The following is a 13,086-nucleotide window of genomic DNA, read 5'->3' as shown; positions in this document are numbered from 1 at the left end:
CAATTAACATTAATCTTTCTCGTAAAATATTTAGCATTGGAAAAAAAAAATCATGCGATAAAATTATAAACATGGTGGTGGCTCTTCTGTACTTCAAACTTATCGTATCAACATGGTGGTGGCTCTTCTGTACTTCAACATGATCTTTGCCTTCCACAAACTCATCAACAACCCCATCACCCAGGTCTGAGAGAGGAGAAAAAGGATTATGAACCACCCAATGGGTATTGACCAAGGATCGGCGACACCACTGTTAGACTCGGAGCCTCAATCCCCGCCGTCGTCGAGCTACCCACCATAACACTGATGGACGCAGAGTCACGATAGCCTCGTCCATGAGTAACCTCGGCATCGGAGACTGAGCCCAACAAGAAACCCACCTTAATGGAGCCGAGAACCACCGCGTCGGAGTTACTACAAGCCGCCAAGGCTTTTCCGACCACTAGATGTCCAAGAACTCTCGACGGGATGGGTGCGAGAAGCTTCGAATCTTGATCGAAGCTGGAGTACCTACCGTCGTAGCCTCGGGCATCGCCGATGACTTCGTTGACTCCATCGTTGGCTTTGAGTTCTCTCCCACCACACTTACACTCTGACTCACACTCACGCCCAACCCAATAGGAAGATCTCAGAGAGATATTTCAAGTATGAGAAATTTTTGATCATGTGTTCTAGGTTTGAAATTTTTTTGATTTGAGTCATCTTCTAAGAGATGCCCATTTTGATCTTGCTTTCTTTTGTTTTTGTTTTTTTTTTTTTTCTTGTTTTAAGAGGAGAGAGACATAATTTTTAACAGAGGTGGGTAACAGAGGCTAAACGGAAGTAAGTTCAGGTGGGCAAAGTGTTAAGTTTTAAACCACGGGTAGATAATGTGAAAATGGGCCTAACCTCAGGTGGGTTTGCTGTAATTATCCCTAAGTATAATTACAAATTTATTTCCCAATTGCTACAATGTTTCTCTTTAGATTTTTCCTCCCCCCCTTTCTCCATAAAGGGTCTCTTACTTTATATAATCCCCTTTGAACGATCTTGGTCCTACACTTGTTGATCATCTAAGCCACTACTTGAGTGCTTGTCCCATCAAACACTCCTTTAAGCCCTCTGTGAGTTGGGGTAGCCAAGGCAGCACTGTTCAGAGGTCTTCTCCACATTAATGCAACCAGGAAGTTAGCTGCAGAGCATTTAATGCAGTGGTAGCAGCCTTTCCCTAAACAATTATGGGCTTCCATCTTGACATGTGCTTGGCTTATCCGAGGAGACAATCCTCCTCGGACCACCTTTTCCAACCTTTTCACTTGCACGTTACTCACAGAACTCTGAACTTAACAATCTCACTACTGCTTATTCGTCATCGGACCAATCAACGTTCTCGGCCAAAACCAAGGCCCAATATACAATCTTGGGCCCTTATCCCTACATTATATATATAAAATGGACAAGAGGGAATAAATTTTTTCTATATATTTGCTAGCTAGTTCTATGTAAATTCTCAAAAATAAGCAATATGTTCATTTAGAAAATGATAGAAAATATTTTTTTGTCCTTTGTTCACGAAAACTGTTTTCTGTTATTTTCAAGAGCTGCTTTTAAAAATCATAACCAATCAGACTCTAAATTTTAAGAAATTCAACTTCAAAACAACTGCATTAACATTGAAAAGAGAAGATTGTTGTTGTGATGTCCATGTCATTCTTCTGAGTGACAAATGTTGGCTTTTACATAATGAAAGAAATCTTCTTGGCAATGCTGGTATAAAAGAACTATGACTTAATGCATCTTTTTTATTTTCCTCCATAGGTTCCTAGGATGGGTTTTTTCTACCACTACAACAAAATGTATTTTTAGCAACAAAAATTAGTGAGGAAATTTTTTCCGTTGCTAAAAATACAAATTTTGTGACAAAATATAGATTTCATCACAAATAATGAAAAAAATTATAACATTTAACAATGAAAAGTAATTTTCATCACTATTGTTGATCTAAAAAATGGGCGCCAGTGGAGAAAATTTTGGCGCAAACTTAATTAATCTATAGCGATGAAATATTTCGTCGCTAAAAGTTGAAATTTTTAGTGACGAAATATTTCATCGCTATAGGTGTTGCTGTGAATATTATTAGCAACAAAAATTGTTTCGTCGCTATAAGGAAGAATTAGCGACGGAAAATAATCGTCACTAAAAATAATCATGGTTTTCATTTCATAGTTTTGGCAACGAAATCACAATTTGTCACTAAAAGTATGCTACAAAGACGAAATTTGAAGTTTGTCACTAAAAATCGTAACAAAATCTATCTTTTTTAGCAAAGAAATTAAAAGTCGTCGCTAAAAAGAGTAACAAAATCTGGTACCGTTTGCAACGAAACCAAAATTCGTCGCTAAAAGTTGCAAATAGCAACAAAAAAATTTTGTCGCTAAAAATGTTCCTATTTATATACCCAGATCAGTTTTTTTAAAACCCTAGCTCTCTAAAATTTCGCCGTCACTCTCTCTCTCTCTCTATCTTCGATGTTCATTGCGCCATCGACTCCCTTTGCCGCTATCGTCAAGCTCCCTCCTCTCTCTTTCTCCCCATCACTCTCTTGGATTCACCAACACCGTCTCTCCCCTTCACTCTCTTGGCCATCCCTCTCTCCGTTCACCACAACTTCAAATAACCTCCTCAATAACTTGAATCCAACAAGTATCATCATCCATGAGTTTTGGCTACCCAAAATATGATTTTAAGGTGAGTTTTCCATTGACCCACTTCCTTGATTATTTCGTTTATGGCTCAATGCTCGTGTGGGGTTGATCCAATGTTTGTGGATAACACTTTGGTAGTGTTAACTACGATTTTTGGGGGTGGTTTTAAGGTGTGGGTATGTGATAGTTGGTATTAGGGTATTCAACCATGGAGGTTTTGGGCATTTGGTTTATTGGAGGAAGGAGGAGCTGACTTTTGTGTATTTTATGATGATTTTTCTGTTTTGCGTTGAGTTATTGGAATGATTTTTGACATATGTAAAAAGTTGATGAAATGTTAACTATTACTTGCCGTAGTGGTTTGAGAATTTGCTTGTGCATGCCAAGTGTTTGGTATATTGCCTCTATGAGTTTTGGGGTTGGATTGCTTATTTGTTTTCATGATAATTGTTATATGAGATTATGGGTTATAATCCTAGTTGTTAATTTGAGCTAACATATGTAGATTTAAGGTTAATAAAGTCTCAAAGCTTTTGGCACAGTGTTAAAATTTTAGTAATTTTCTTTTGAATCAGATGCATTGCGTGATTTTTAATAAATCATTGAAAAATTATTTTGAGCTGAATTTTTTATGGTACGTACTACACATATAAGAGCTTATCCTATTTAATTTCAAGTTAATCGGATAAATTTTCATGGACCAAACAATTTTTACAAAAGGGCTGACCTGTGGTGTAGTAAATCTGAAAGTATGACGAGTATATTGGGATTTTGTGGAATTTACTTGAACCCTTTTGTTAAGTGGGTTGGCTTGTAAATTCTTGCATTTTCTTCGACATGTGTTTTACTTAGTTAATTTTAATAATGGTTTGGTTTAATCACTTGATATCCAAAAGAAAACTCATGAGATATGCTACCTATGTTTCCTAATTTTCTATCTACTCACTGTAACCAACAAAAAAGAAGGTTTGATGGGTCCCAAAGAGCTTTAAAAATTTGTGGTTACTATGGATTGAGGACGCCTCCTTATAAGCTTGTAAGTGATTTTGTTGGTTATATGCATACAAGTAGTCCATTTGCAGGCCCATACCGATAAGTTCAGCTAAGTCACTTCTACAATTTCCATAAAATGTGTGTCAACACAATCAAGAGTCAAAATGTGTTAAGAACCTAGTTTTGCCTAAAACATGTACTTGTGGATGTTATGTTAAGGTTGTAACTTGTATTAGCACTTGTGTGTAAGGTATTGGCCTTGCCTTGGCAGCCTTAATAATTGGAGCATGTGACTAAAGAATTAAATTAAGCACGTTTGTATTACTAATTAGTTACAAGTTGGTAGTAGTTACTGCCTAGCTCGCAAATTAGTTAGGCAGTTAGTTACAGTTATTAGCCAAGTTTGTTAGTTAATATTGGCCTTTTCTAGTGTAATACATAACTAAACCTTCCTATATAACACTGATTGCTGCTTATAATCATTCATTCAGAATCTATAAAGCAAAGTTAGTCTCTTAAACCTCTCTTTTCTGTCTAATCTCTCTTCTTTTTCTAGGAGGCTTGGCTATCTCAAACTAGCCACCTAAATACCACATCCCCACTTAGTTAGGCTCCTAGCAACATGCTTTTGAATATATTGTAATAGTTTTTATGTGCCTTTAGTGGAGACTCATCAGCTAATTCACATTTAAGATATAATCTACAAATCATCATTAGTACTAGTAACTTATAAGCCTAGTAACTTTTTATTTTTTTTTTATTTTGGCAGGTAACTCATTATTTGTTTGTGGTCACCTTGGATTTCTTTGGTAGAGGTGTGTGTTGGCTTGAGCATAGTAAGTAATTTCTTATTAAATTCTTGTAAGCATTATATTTTGGGATGCTGATAATTAGTTTTGTGGTAGGTTGTTGTGTTGGAACAAGCGGGTGGCTGACATAGTGTTATTATGTGGTTTAAATTCATATTGAGAGTGTTTTTTTTTTTTTTTTTTGGGAATTGTGAATAGATATTGTTGATTTATATGTGATGGATATTATTTTAATTATTTTCAATACTTGTAAGCATTGTATTTTGTGATGTTAATGATTGGTTTTGTAGTGGGTTGTTGTGTTGGAATAAGCAGGTGACTTGCATGGTGTTATAAGGTGGTTTAAATTCATATTGGAAGTGTTTTTTTTTTTTTTTTTTTGGAATTGTGAATGGATATTGTTGATTTATATATAATGGATATTATTTTAATTGTTTTCAATACTTGCAAGTATTACATATTATGATGTTGATAATTGGTTTTGTAGTGAGTTGTTGTGTTAGAACAAGCGGATAGCTTGCATGGTGTTATAAGGTGGTTTAAATTCATATTGTGAGTGTTTCTTGGATTTTGGAATTGTGAATGGATATTGTTGATTTATATGTGAGGCATATTATTTTAATTGTTTTCAATCCTTGTAAGCATTATATTTTGGGATGTTGATAATTGGTTTTGTAGTGGGTTGTTGTGTTGGAGCAAGCAGGTGGCTTGCATGGTGTTATAAGGTGGTTTAAATTCATATTGGGAGTGTTTCTTATTTTTTGGAATTGTGAATGGATATTGTTGAGTTACTTTTGTTTGATTAATTATATTATCGTTTTTTGAATACTTGTATGTGTTTTATATTGTGATGTTGATGATTGATTTTGTGGTGGGTTGTTAAATTGGAGTAAGCAAATGGCTTGTATGGTGTTATAATGTGATATAAATTGATATTCGGAGTGTTTAATTGTGCAATTTATATTTGTTTAAGTATTAATATAGATTTATGCATTCATAAATGAGATAAGACTTTATCTAAGTAACTTATAGACTTAGATGTTAGAATACATTATGCATGAGTTGTCCTTATTTTACTGAAGTAACATTCACCTTGCATGGTGTGACTACTTTTAATGCATTATTTGAAACTAATTGTATTACATTACACTTGAAAATGTATATTTACTTTCTACAACTTATATATTAGGAGTTGTGATTTTAATTCATTGGTGTGACTACTTTTAATGCGTTGTTAGAAATGTTTCTTATAACATAGTCAATGTTTTCACTTTACAATTTTAATGTAGTATTGCTTTTATATTTGTGCAAATTTCTTATTAGTGGCTTTAGGGTATTTTCTTTTGGCACTACTTGAAGACATTTGAGGACATCTTCTTTTGGCCCTAACTATATTATGCTAAAGTTTCTGTATTGTTATAAAAACATATTGTGTTATTGTATGTGTTGCAATCAATTTGTATGGATAGATTGAATCGATTACTTGTTTTATTTTTACTTTTGGAATGTATGGATCAATTGCTTATAAAGTGTTGTTGAAATAAATGTGTTATTCAAATGTGAGATTTTAATAATGTAATGGCAGGTTACAAGTTAATATCAAATACAAATATAGGAAAAAAGTGAAAACAGAAAAGTAGTTTTAGTGATGAATTTTTCCGTCACTAAATATAGAGAGAAAAAAAAAGGTTTTAGCAACAAAATATTTAGTCACTAAATGTAGCCGAACTTTTTAGAAAATAGTTTTAGCGACGAAATTTTTCATTGCTAAAAATGACTTTTAGTGAGGAAAATATTTAGCAATGAAATATTTTTGTCGCTAAAAGTATTTTTATTTTTTAACTAATCAGACCTTTGGCGATGAAATTTTTCGTTGCTAATACTTTTAGCGATGGGGTATTAGCAACGAAACGAATTTCGTCGCTAAAAATTAGATTTTGTCGCTAAAAATCCTTGGTGATAAAATACTGGACTTTTAGTGACAAAAATTTTGGTTGCTAAAAATAAAAAATCATATACGGTATATCGTATATGATTTTGTGCAACAAAATAACACACAAGGTAGCGCTATGTTTTAAGAGCATACCACAATGATGGTACTTGTAATTCGTCTTCTTTTTTTGTTAAATATAAAATTCGGTAATTATGATAGTTATTAATGTATTTATTATGATTATACTTGGATATGAAATTATTTTTTCTACGATTGAGCATTTATTATAATTATGTTATATATGAAACTATATATTCTATTATTTAAAGAAAATATGATGTGCTAAGAATTTAATACATGGTTTAAATATAGAATAAAATTTAAATTTAATTAAAAATATATATTATAATAATGAAATGTAAAATTGTAAGATCTCAAAAACTAATGTTGCACAATATTATGAAATCAACCAAAAATTCAAACTATATTATGGAGCCACCTTTTTTTTATGAAAATTATGGAGTCACCTTAATTACATATTTACATATGAAGTGGATTTTCATCCAACTATTATGTCACCTTGCTAGCTAAAGTTAGAATGTGCCTTAATCCAATCTAATATGATTTCTTGCAACTTATACCCATTTGTTTTAGAGTACAATGTTTTCATCATAAAACGTTTTTCTTTTATTGAAAAATTTTTTAGAAAAAATTATTTGTTTAGGAGTGTTTAGTTGTGTGCCTGAAAAATGGGTAAACAACATTTTTGGTGTTTCATTGATACGAAAAATCACAAATTTCATATTTTTTATATAGAAATTAAATAAAAACTTTAATTCACCAATTTTAAATATAATAAAAAACTCATTTTTATTAGGATATATATATACACACACAAAACAACTCAAATCAGTTACCTAGAAAATAAGTACAATTTAAATAAGATTATTGAAAAACACAAAAGTTTGGAGAGGCTGGTCAATCTTGGAGTAAAAAAGACAGAAGTTTCTTTTATAGATGATGGTGAGTTTTTTACTGTACAAATTCCTTAAAATAAAATAATACCATTAAAATCCCCAAAATACCCTCAAAATTTTCAAAATTACTAAAATCCCTATCAACCTTCAAAATAACCAAAACAACTTTGAAACATCCAAAATGATGAAAATACTTTCAAAACCTCCAACATGATTGAAATACCCCATCGAAACCTCCTTTAGTTGTTTTCATTTCTATTTTTATTGTTGGGTTAATCTTGTGCCAATGTAAGCTCTGCTATTACACCCTCTTGAAAGGAACTCAAATTAGAACCTATCTTCTTGCTAACTCGAAAAATAAAAGATGAACTCAAAAAAATAGGCAAAACTTAAAAAGGTTCTAACCTAAAGTGCCAAACGACACTTTCAGGCCTTCAAACAACTTATTTTCTAGACCAAATTGGCAATTTGTCCCGCCTTTTATTCTTACTTCCATATATCTTCTTACAATAGTTTTTTTAGTAGTTAAATGCATGTGTTGGGAACTTGTAACTTGAATGGGAAGCTCAAATTATGGTTAATTTGTATATCATGATCAACAAGTCAAAGCTAGTTATAGTTTGTTACACATGCATGGATTAGTTAGATTAGTTTTAAGTCTCATTTAACACATGTTAAATATAGGAATAACCATATTTAACATGTGCTCAATAAACTAAATATGGTTATTCCGATAAATATGTTAAATATAACAGTAACCATATTTTACATATATATGCTATATCTTGATCATCAAAATAAAAAATAAAAAATTAACATGTGCTACATGAAAAACCTATAGAATTGGAGCAAGTCCTTGTATAAATACTTAACTTGTAAGTTGTAACTCTAATCTCATTAGTGAATTGTGATGTGGATATTTCTTTCTTGAACTCTCTATAATTCTCTTTTAGAATTTTCTCCCTAGTTCTCTTTCTCTCTCTCTCTCTCTCTCTCTCTCTCTCTCTCTACAATAATTCTATATTCTATCTTACTCCCCCATTATCACCTAACCAAACCCTAGTTTATTTTCTTCTTCAATCCTATTTCTCTAATCTATAAACATTTAAACACCTTGTTTAAGGTCGATTTTCAATAAATTAGGCCTATCAACTCAAGTTCAAAATAAAAGGGATAAAGCCCACAACTCACTCTAGTATTAAATGGAGAGGCAAGTGGTGCTTAGCTTAGAAAGATCATGAAAGGGCTTAACATCATAATAAAGACAAAGGGAATACCTATCTAGTATTGAACAAATGATACAAAACAAAATGGGGAGAATGAGATAGGTGATAAAGGAGAGAGAGTAGACACTACTCATGCCATTACACACAAACACTATTTTCAAACTGTTGTATTTACTCTAAGTCAAAGTAGTGAATATGGGTGAGAATTAGGTAGAATTGATGGTAGGAAGTTTAATTATTTTTATTTCAGTCCTTGGGATTTATAATAGGTTAGGAAGGAACTTATTATCTTCATCATTCTCATAAGAACAAAGACTTTTTGATTGTTGGGTTTTAGAAAAAATGGCAATCTTGTTTTTTCTACGACTAGCTTCTTTAATGATAAATTCATATAATTCTTTGACCAATATCATGTTTATGGGTCTTGTTGAAGGGAAACAAACCCCCCCCCCCCCCAAGGAACTTGATGAATTTGTGGGATGTGGTTAAAACAAACTAAATGAACCCAACCTATTTGTTTTAGCTTAGGTTAATTACTTTGAATTTTGCAGCAAATATAGCAAATTAGATCAATGTTTATTTTTGTGTTTATGGCTAGCACATGAGCTTGCTCATGGACCTTTCAGCTTTTATAAGTGTTCCAAGCTCACTCTGTAAAGCCTAAGTTCAAGTTCCCAAATAGGTCCATGTAGCTATTGCACCCACACCCTTCTTAGTACCCTCCAAACCACACTTATTTAATTCTCTAGGAAAAAATGCATTGAATTGGACCATGTATGTAAATAAAAATGCTATGAGTAGAGATAATAAGCCCGTAAAAAAATTCGAGCTTTACTTTGTGTGAACTTGTAGGATATTTACAAAAATGACCATCAACACACCTAAACCATCAATGTGATCCTATCACCACTATATCTGCTTCCATAGCTTGTAAAATAGGGGGGTGACAATTTGTGTTAGCAGGTTGTGCTTGTGTTTGTGTCGAGGGACTTTAGAGTTTCATCGAAGAATTTATTAGTTTAACCATTAAAATTACTTTAATTACTTAATTATTTTTGGAATTTAAATTTATTTTAGAGAAAGTAACATTTATTTATATTAAATCAAGTCATTTTGGGTTTATTGTAGGTCAACGTAGAATTGAACCCATTAATTAATTGTGTTAGAGCACGTCAACGTTGTTTTTGACACAAACGCATTTATAATAAACACTAATCCGTAAAAAAACCATGTCATATTCATGGGTCCTGTCAAATATTATCATCCTTACTTGTAAACCACTCCCACGTCTTACTATTGGCGGAAGCCATGTTAGTCACTGTAATAGCATGATTATATTATTTTTCTTTTTTGAAATTAAAGAAAGTTATTAAAAACTTGCTACTTTTGTGTAGAAATGTTTATTGGTTAAAAATCAACAAAATTACAGCTGTACTTTGAAGCAAATTTAGAAACAAATGCACTCTTCTTCTTTTTTTCTTCTTTTTTTTGTGCTACATAAACAGATGCACACTTAAATGTGTTCACAAGCAAAGAAACAAATAAAATAACTAAAAAATACTACTTCAAGTGCACATTTCATTATTTAAAAAATAATAATAAAAATAAGATTGCCACCTATATATGGATAAGATGATTCCGCTTTTCTTTTCTTTTTTCCGTTAAAAATTAGGGAACGTTAATAATATATATATTTTTTGCTTTTACCCTTGCAGCTAGTCAATAGTCATACATAGCTCAACGTGAACTCCAAAAGCAAAATAAATAAATTGGTATTCTTTTGAAAGTTTATGGAAATCCCAATGTGCTTTTGTTTTTATATTTGTCTTCTATGCAAAAGTGTTTCTAACTTTGATAAATCTGATCTGACCAAAACCAAGAATGGCAGTACGACATAAAATTTACTTCAAAAAGGATAGATGCAAAGACAATAATGTATGATTGTTTTTTACACTTGTTCTTTCTCTTTTCCCATAATCGAAGATATTGTTATTTATATTGCTGATCATTATTCATATATAAGTATACCTTATTAAAATGTGGGTTTTCAATATCCTCTCTTTATTGGGGCTGTGTTTGCCTCTTCGGGTTTTATTATTATTATTATTATTAGAGGCTGATAAAGGCAATTTAACCCTTAAAAAGTCACAAAAGACTGAAAAGGAATGTGTTAAAAGAGAGAAAAAGTTAGCAAAGAACCAATAGTTATTTAGCGAAGCACGCGTAAGCGTGCTCTGTCTGCAATGAATCCAACAAAACAATGAACCCTTTTTTATTCTTGCTGTAGCCGAAATGAAATCAGCTTTATTATGCTATCAAAAACTAGGAAGAATATACATGTAAACTACATTCCTAAAAAGCCGACCTATAAACCAAAGAAAAAGAAATGCTAAAAACATGTTTGATGGTATTTCATTTTCAAATATAGAAGTAATTTTCCAAGAATCATTTTGAAAAGGACCTCTCTTTAGACTTTGGTGCTTCATAAAGACTTCTCTACAGTCTACACAACAAAGGTCCATTGACCACTGAAAACAGCTAAGATTACAACGAATTTGCAAAAAAAAAAAAGGAAAAACCTGCTTCAAAATTTAAACTCCTTTTAGAGTTGAATTTTTATTTTTGCACTAAATGTGGGCATTCTCATTTTTCTAATTCTCGGTGACATTATTGTAGTGAATGAAATTTATATTCGAATATATTATATGTCATCTCTCAAAAAATATATATATATATATATATATATATATATTTTATGTCGGTGAACTTTGCTACCCCACCTTATTATGGAATATATGGATGGACCATTCAGCTTGGACAAATTTGACATTTCAAAGAAGTTAAAAGTGCCTGCATTCACTTACAATAAATTTTCAAAGAAAAAATCAAAACCTTATTAGTTCGTATTGAGAGGTGGTCCTCATGATAAAATTTAATCCACATCATTTATCTACATATAATTGGAATATGTCTTTGAGTCAAAATCACACCTAATATGCATTTAACATAAATCTTAACAAGATATAAGAAGGAAAAAAACACAAAAAAATCATCTTATTGTTTCCCCTAAAAGCACGAATTTTTTAAGGAAAAGTTTTGAAGTTTTGAACACTGGATATTTCTGCAAGAAACACTAAATGGTACCAATTTAGTTATAAACTAAACCACAATTGCCTTGTTTTGTTATGCATAAACCTGTTGATTATGTAGCACTTTGGTATTTGGATATTATTTTCATCAATGGTCTGACTAGTCACAAGTCATCACAACTTACCTTTTATTTGATATTCAAAAAAAAAAAAAAAAAAACAACTTGCCTTTTATTTTAATAAATGCTTTTTTTGAGAACATTATTTTAATAAATGCTTAACAATTTACGCATAAAAGAATACACAGAAGGTTAAGTCTTATGTTCCAAACTTGGGAAATTTTGTGTTTTATGATAAGCCGGTACTTTTCCCAAATAAGAAATAACATGTAAATACATTATTCTTAACTATAAATAATAAATTATGACACCCATTAACTAGACCTTAAGTAAAAACAAAAAAGTAAGGTAAATAATATTTTAAAATTTTTAAAAAAAAAAATCTTAAAATGATCGATACTACACCACATTTTCCTTAAAATTAGCACATTATCTCACATTATCTCTCTACAAGTGTTAGTGCTTGTGAGGTGTGGGGGTAAAGGTCGAGGTTTAAGTCTTTAGGAGGGAGTTACACACCCATATACACTTAAATTAGGCTAGAGTATAATTTTTATCTTGTAAATAAAATAAAATAAATAAAATCTCTTTTAACTTTTAAGAGTGTAATTGTTTGTAACAAATCAATATTAGTCATATTTCCCTTATTGTTGGGTATCTATAATTTTCTTCAATTATCTTCTATTCGTATTGCAAATTTTGCTCTATTATTATTGTGGGGCCCAAATGATTTATGGGCCAGGCCCATCTCCCCGGGGAGAATCCGAAGGCCCAAGCCGAGGAGGGCTATGGCCCAAGCTCGACAAGATAGCTTTTGGATACCGCCGAGGACAGCTCAGTCCTCGGCAGACCCAAAGTCCCCCCTGAAAGAAGGGTAAAAACGGTATAGGACTGAAACTAGGAAGAAAGATCTAAAATATCCAGGGAAAGCTGCCCTTACTGCCATTCAATGCTCTGAATCTGACAGAGCCGCATTCTTTGGCTTTTACAACCACCCCCAACGACTTTGAATATGGGCTGATGGGACAAGTATCAATATTGGAAAGGTTGACCTTATACGTGGACGAAGGACAATGAACGCAGGCGAATATAAAAGGAAAAACAAGTAACCTAAAGGTTGGGTTGGGAAAAATGGCCAAAAACCAGAGCCTCCCAGCCCACCTCCAAGAGAAAGACTCCAGGGGTGAAGGAAAACTTAAACTTGGACGAACACCGCGAAAAACCCACCGCCTGTCAACCAAGGCCTAGCGTTCCAA

The sequence above is a fragment of the Quercus lobata genome, chromosome 2 (genome assembly GCF_001633185.2).
Source record: "Quercus lobata isolate SW786 chromosome 2, ValleyOak3.0 Primary Assembly, whole genome shotgun sequence".
Classification (NCBI taxonomy): domain Eukaryota; kingdom Viridiplantae; phylum Streptophyta; class Magnoliopsida; order Fagales; family Fagaceae; genus Quercus; species Quercus lobata.
This window is presented reverse-complemented; position numbering follows the sequence as displayed.